The 6,750-nt window shown below is 47.0% G+C and overlaps 2 non-coding genes across 2 annotated transcripts; one reads left to right on the top strand and one right to left on the bottom strand.

The window, feature by feature from the left end:
* Positions 1-1,567: 1,567 nt before the first annotated feature.
* On the bottom strand, positions 1,568-1,641 carry Trnat-ugu. Its single transcript has one exon. It is a non-coding gene; the product is annotated as a tRNA-Thr (tRNA).
* A 170-nt stretch (positions 1,642-1,811) lies between these two features.
* On the top strand, positions 1,812-1,885 carry Trnat-ugu. Its single transcript has one exon. It is a non-coding gene; the product is annotated as a tRNA-Thr (tRNA).
* Positions 1,886-6,750: the final 4,865 nt, after the last annotated feature.

Raw genomic sequence — 6,750 nt, 5'->3', positions numbered from 1 at the left:
GCTTTTTCATCAGGGAGGTTGACATGATTTTGAGGTTGTTTTGCTGGCAGAGTTCGATCAGTCTGGTGCCGTTTTTGTTGGTGAATTTGTGTGCAGGGAAATTTCCTACTGTTTTTCTGTAGCGTTTTTCTCTGCCGATTTGTGCGTTGAAGTCGCCTAGTAGAATTTTCGCGTTGTCTTGGGGTATTTTTGCCAGGGTGGTTTCGAGTTTGTCCCAGAATTTGTCTGTTTCTTCTGGTTTGTCCTTGTTGTCTGCGTTCGTGGGGGCATGTACGTTGATGAGGGTGTAGTTCTTGTTGGCGTGTTTGATTCGCATGGTCATGAGCCTGTTGTTGATCGCGTTGACTTCTTTTACTGAGTCTAGGATGTTTTTGTTTACTGCGAAGGCCATGCCGAGGAGTGCTCCTCCTTTGCCGATTTTCCTGTTGGTTCCACTCTTGAAGAATCTGTAGTTTCCGTAGTCTATTGTGTCTGAATCCGTGTATCTTGTTTCTTGTAGCGCTAGGATCGAGATCTTTTGACTGGTGAGTTCCGTTGTTAGATTGTGTAATTTTCCCGTTTGTATTAGTGTCTGTATGTTGAAGGTGCCAAAGTATGTGTGTGTTTTCTTGGGTAGTTTGCCAGAGCGCTCCGACTCGCCCTTTAGTACATCTCCAGGTCCTCCAGAATCCGAGTGCCTGGTTGCCGTCTTGCGACGGGTGGATCGTCCACCTGGGGTAATGTTGTTTTTAGGTGTACTTGCCATTATGCTTGTAATTCGTCTGGCTTGCGCCAGTTTGGTAGAACCAGGGATTTTCAGTTCCTGGAGCTCGCATCAGCCGCACCATTGGTGACAGACGCTGGCCAGAGTACCGGTGGTTACCACACAGACGTGTCTGGGCTTTTGTGTTAGTTTTCTTCGTTTCGCCGGTTTTTACTCCGGGTACTTATCCTCGAGGATGTGATAGTTTTGGTCCGCCCCGAGTATTTGATTTCCTCGGTGCCACCCATATCTGGGAGGCTTTCCCCTATCCGCCACCTGGGGAGGCGCCCGATGGAGGATCTATCAACCTCAGTAACTTCTTCCTAATTTACATTTCAGTATCCGATATCTACATCCACATCTACATCTGAATCTGTACTCCACAAACAACTGTGAAGTCACTGCAGAGATACTACATATTAAGCTTTCTTCCAGTTCCATTCACGTATGGAGCTCGGCAGGAGTGAAAGCTTACATGCCACGCTACGTGCTGTAACTACTCTATCCTTCACGTGTCCCAGGGGAGCGATCAATAGGTGGCTGAAGAATATGTCCTCGGTCAATACCAATTTTTGAAATTTCGCAAATCACCTTTTCCCGACGTTATTTGCGTCTAGTTGCAAGAATATGCCACTTCACCATTTTCAACAGCCCCGTGAGGCGTGCCTCAACCCTGTGATCATTCCTACCGTTCCTCGTATACGTTCAACATCCCCTGTCAGTCCTGTTTGCTATGAGGTAACATTCTAAGATGATAACTAACTGAAAACCTCAGCTGCCGACAGGTGTTGTTGATATACCTCGAGGCGGACAGCTGAAAATGTGTGCCCCGACCGGGACTCGAACCCGGGATCTCCTGCTTACATGGCAGACGCTCTATCCATCTGAGCCACCGAGGACGCAGATGAATATCGCGATTGCAGGGGCTTATCCCTTGCACGCTTCCCGCGAGACTCACATTCCCAACAATAAGGTACAATACATATGTAGAATTGTGGACAGTTGGGAATGTGAGTCTCACGGGAAGCGTGCAAGGGATAAGTCCCTGCAGTCAAGCTATTCATCTGTGGCCTCGGTGGCTCAGATGGATAGAGCGTCTGCCATGTAAGCAGGAGATCCCGGGTTCGAGTCCCGGTCGGGGCACACATTTTCAGGTGTCCACATCGAGGTATATCAACAACACCTGTTGGCAGCTGAGGTTTTCAGTTAGTCATCATTTATTCCAGGGAAAAGCTGCACGGTCATCAACAGTAACTGTTCTTCCGAGAACAAGTTACTGTCTTCGTATAATTCTAAGATTAAGTTTCCGAGCGATATGTAAACAGTTATTTTGTGGACTAAATTGCAACATTGCAGTATCTTGTCACTGATACGGAGTCTAGGGCATACCTATCCAAAGGCAGACACAATGTGGTCTTACCTTTTCAAATCCGCACGCCCTATATTCGCGAATTTTTTTACGCCTATGCATATCTACAAAGATTGGATAAAAATAAGAAAACACCGAGGGAAATTTCTACAAAAACAAACACACATCGTCGGAACAGGCCTCGAAAGCCCAAAGGTACCGACCGGCTGCCGTGTCATCATTAGACCTTCCGAGTCAACGTATGTGGATGTAGAGGGGCATGTGGTCGGCACACAGCTCTCCCGGCCGTTCTCACTTTTCATCACCGGTGCCGCTACTTCTTAGTCAAGTGTAATCAACAGTATCAGGACAGCCCAAAGAACATACGTTTTAGATGCTTTTTGCTGCCACCTACTGCCATGTGCTCCATATTAACGACCTCATTAGTCATTAGACATCGTGAGAGAGCAGAATGGGGCGCTCCGCGGAACTCACGGACTTCGAACGTGGTCAGGTGATTGGGTGTCACTTGTGTCATACGTCTGTACGTGAAATTTCCACACTCCTAAACATGCCTAGGTCCACTATTTCAGATGTGATAATGAAGTGGAAACATGGACACTTATAGCACGAAAGCGTACAGGCCGACCTCGTCTGTTGACAAACAGAGCCCGCCGACAGTTGAAGAGGGTCGTACTGTGTAATAGGCAGACATTTATCCAGGGCCGGCCGCGGTGGCCGTGCGGTTCTGGCGCTGGAGTCCGGAACCGCGGGACTGCTACGGTCGCAGGTTCGAATCCTGCCTCGGGCATGGGTGTGTGTGATGTCCTTAGGTTAGTTGGGTTTAAGTAGTTCTAAGTTCTATGGGACTTATGACCTAAGATGTTGAGTCCCATAGTGCTCAGAGCCATTTGAACCATTTATCCAGGCCATTACACAGGAATTCCAAACTGCATCAGGGTCCACTGCAAGTACGATGACAGTTAGGCGGCAGGTGAGAAAACTTGCATGGCCGAGCGGCTGCTCATAAGCCACCCATCACTTTGGTAAATGCCAAACGACGCCTCGCTTGGTGTAAATAGCGTAAACATTGGAGGATCGAACAGTCGAAAAACATTGTGTGGAGTGACGAATCACGGTACACAGTGCGACGATCCGATGACAGGGTGTGGGTATGGCGAATGCCCGGTGACCGTCATTTGCCAACGTCTGTAGCGCCAACAGTAAAATTCGGAGGTGGTGGTGTTATGGTGTGGTCGTGTTTTTCATGCAGGGGTCTTGCATCCCTTGTTCTTTTGTGTGGCACTATCACAGCACAGGACTAAATTGATGTTTTAAGTACCTTCTTGCTTCCCACTGTTGAAGAGGAATTCGGGATGGCGATTGCATCTTCCAAATGATCGAGCACCTGTTCATAAGGCACGGCCTCTGGCGGGGTGGTTACACGACGATAACATCCCTGTAATACACTGGCCTACATAGTGTCCTGACCTGAACCTTTAGAACTGCTTTGGGGTGTTTTGAAACGCCGTGCCAGGCCTTACCGACCGACATCGATACCTCTCGTCAGTGCAGCACTCCGTGACGGATGGGCTGCCATTCCCCAAGAAACCTTCCAGCGCCTGATTCAACGTATGCCTACGAGAGTGGAAGCTGTCATCAAGGCTAAGGGTGGGTCAACACCATATTGAATTCCAGCATTACAGATGGCGGGCGCCACGTTCTTGTAAATCATTTTCAGCCAAATGTCCGCATACTTTTGATGACATAGTGTAGGCTCTGTACTGGCCTAACAAGCAGGAGCTACTCCAAGGAATAGTCCAGCCCGACAGCGCTTAACGTCAGTGATCTGACGGGAACCGATTTTACTGTTGCGGCAGGGCCGTTGGAGAGGGAAATGTATGCTTGAACCTCAATGCAGATGCTCGACAAACCGGCAGGTTTGCGCTGTTGTATTCGACCACTAACTGTACCTGCACAACGTTCTCAGTACTTTGCACGTATTCGTTATGGTGAGAACCGTGTTCTGTGTAGCTGTGACTGAGTTGGAGCTAAATGAAATGAGACGTGTGCAAATTGTTGGTACTCGTATGGTGCCTACTTCCGTAACCAAGGTAGTCAAAGTGCTTCGTGCTTCAAGAGGCTCCGAATCGAAGATTTACATCGCATACAGGGAAAGCGGAACAATTTCATCCACTAAGTTACAAAGCGGACGGAACTGCGTAGTGTTTAATCGTGACGGATTGTCATTGAAGAGAATTGTGACGAAAACAGGACTACTGACGCAAAAGTCACTGTACAACTGGATGGCACATTTGTGAAATCTAGCAGCAGCAAAGCAACACCACGGGAGTTCCATAAGAAGGGAAAATCAACGCGAGCTGTAATTACAGAACCACCCATCAGTAATGTAAATGCCCGTCATTGAAAAAACATGGCGCAAAAGCCATATAATCTGAACAATGGAGAAATAAAAAAATGTCATCTGGTGGATGAATTTTCTACAGACTGTCTGAAACTTCTGGCCGAGTATACGTCCCAGGAGTGAAGCATGGCGGGAATTTGGAGATCATTTAGGAGGCCGTATCTTAATGTTCCATGGGCCCCATGGTCGACTGCCTAAGATAGTTTTACCATCTTGACTGGTCAGGCCCGTCTCATATTACTCAGGTGGCGCAGTGGCTATCACACTGGACTCACATTTTGGAGGATGACGGTTCCAACCCGCGTCCAGCCATCTTGATTAATGTTTTCCATGATTTCCCTAAATCGCTTCAGGCAAATGTCTGGATGGTTCCTTTGAAAGAGCACGGGCGATTTCCTTCCCGTTCCTTCCCTGATCCGAGCTTGTGTTCCGTCTCTAATGACCTCGTTGTCGACGGGACGTTGAACACTACCCTCCTCCTCCTCCACAAATCTCCCTGGTCCACAAAACTCTCGTCGTTAAGTACTGATCTTAAGAATACGAGGATGACTTGTCACGTCTCCCCTGGCCATCACAGTCGCCGGATCTCAAAATTATAAGTTTTGGTTATCGCTATCCACCTGGGTCACCCGTTCCTTGAAATTACCACTATTTTTCAGGACGAATGGTACGAGTTTCCATTAAAAACCACATGGGGCCTGAATTTATCCATTCCAAGACTGCTGGAATGTGGTTTGAATGCCAACGGTTTCAACACACCCTGTTGTGTTTGGTGTTACGTTGCTTGTTTGGTGTTCCCTTGCTTTTTTTCTCTGCCCCCTTTAGGCCTACATCCAGTATCTTCATGTCTTCGGCTACTACGTGTAATGTGAGGCTTTGAAATGAGAATTGTATCATTACTGCGTCGTTCCTAGCTTTCGTCTTAAACTTAACATTGTGTACGTTTCTGTTATTCCTCAGAAAGTTCATAGTTGTTTATACATATGCTAAACTGCCTGAAAAAATGGTGTACCACCCGCACAGGATTGTCGTCTTCAGAGATACAGTGGGGAAAATCTGACAACCACAAGAGAGCATGGTCGTATTGTGCACCAAGCACATTGTAACCACTTCACATGTGGGCCATCCTTCCGAGCGCAAATTATGGACTCTTTACAGCCTCCTGTGTCATGCCACAGTTTGTTCCTAGACTCGTAACGCCACATTAGTAAGTCTCATGCGCAGTCATCCACTAAGAAAACAACACAAACAGTTGCATTTGGATTGGTGCCGTGATAGGATTCAAGTGGTTCAAATGGCTTTGAGCACTATGGGACTTAACTTCTGAGGTCATCAATCCCCTAGAACTTAGAACTACTTAAACCTAACTACCCTAAGGACATCACACATATCCATGCTCGAGGCAGGATTCGAACCTGCGACCGTAGCGGTCACACGGTTCCAAACTGTAACGCCTAGAACAACTAGGGCACCCCGGCCGGCCCGTGTTAGGAAAGCATTTGATTCCTAATGAATGACGTCGCAGAGGAGAAGCATTCGCTATGAATGATACGGCAGAGAGTGTATTACTGTAGGCAGTTCGGCGACAGGGTGTTTCTTATCAGAATCGACAGCAAACCAACACCGACAACGGTAGTTCAGGTATACATGCCGACGTCGCAAGCTGAAGATGAAAAGATAGAGAAAGTACACGAAGATATTGGAAGGGTAAGACAGTACGTAAAGGGAAATGAAAATGTAATTTTCATGGTGGACTGGAATACAGTTGTAGAAAAAGAGGTTACCGGTGGATATGGAGTGAGAGAGGAGACAGACTAACTGAGTTCTGCAACAAATTTCAGCTAGTAATAGCGAATACTCTGTTCAAGAACCACAAGAGGAGAAGGCATACTTGAGAAAGGACAGGTGATCAGGGAAGATTTCAGTTAGATTACATTGTGGTCAGACAAAGGTTCCAAACTCAGGTACTAAATTCTAAGGCCTAACCAGCGGCAGATAAAGGCTCCGATCACAATGTATCAGGGATGAAGAGTAGGCTGCAGTTTAAGAGATATGTCAGGAAGAATAAACACACCAAGAAGCGGAAAACACAAGCACTAACGGATGACGAGTCACTCTTGAAACTTTCGAAGGCTATATATACACCATTAAAGAATAGCTTCGTAGGCAGTACAGTTGAAGAGGGATGGACATCCCTAAAATGGGAAATGGCAGAAATTGGAAAGAAAAACATAG

This window comes from Schistocerca piceifrons, chromosome 9 (assembly GCF_021461385.2).
Source record: "Schistocerca piceifrons isolate TAMUIC-IGC-003096 chromosome 9, iqSchPice1.1, whole genome shotgun sequence".
In the NCBI taxonomy this organism is placed as follows: Eukaryota; Metazoa; Arthropoda; class Insecta; order Orthoptera; family Acrididae; genus Schistocerca; species Schistocerca piceifrons.
The sequence above is the reverse complement of the archived record's forward strand: the minus strand, read 5'-3'. Positions and strand labels throughout refer to the sequence as shown.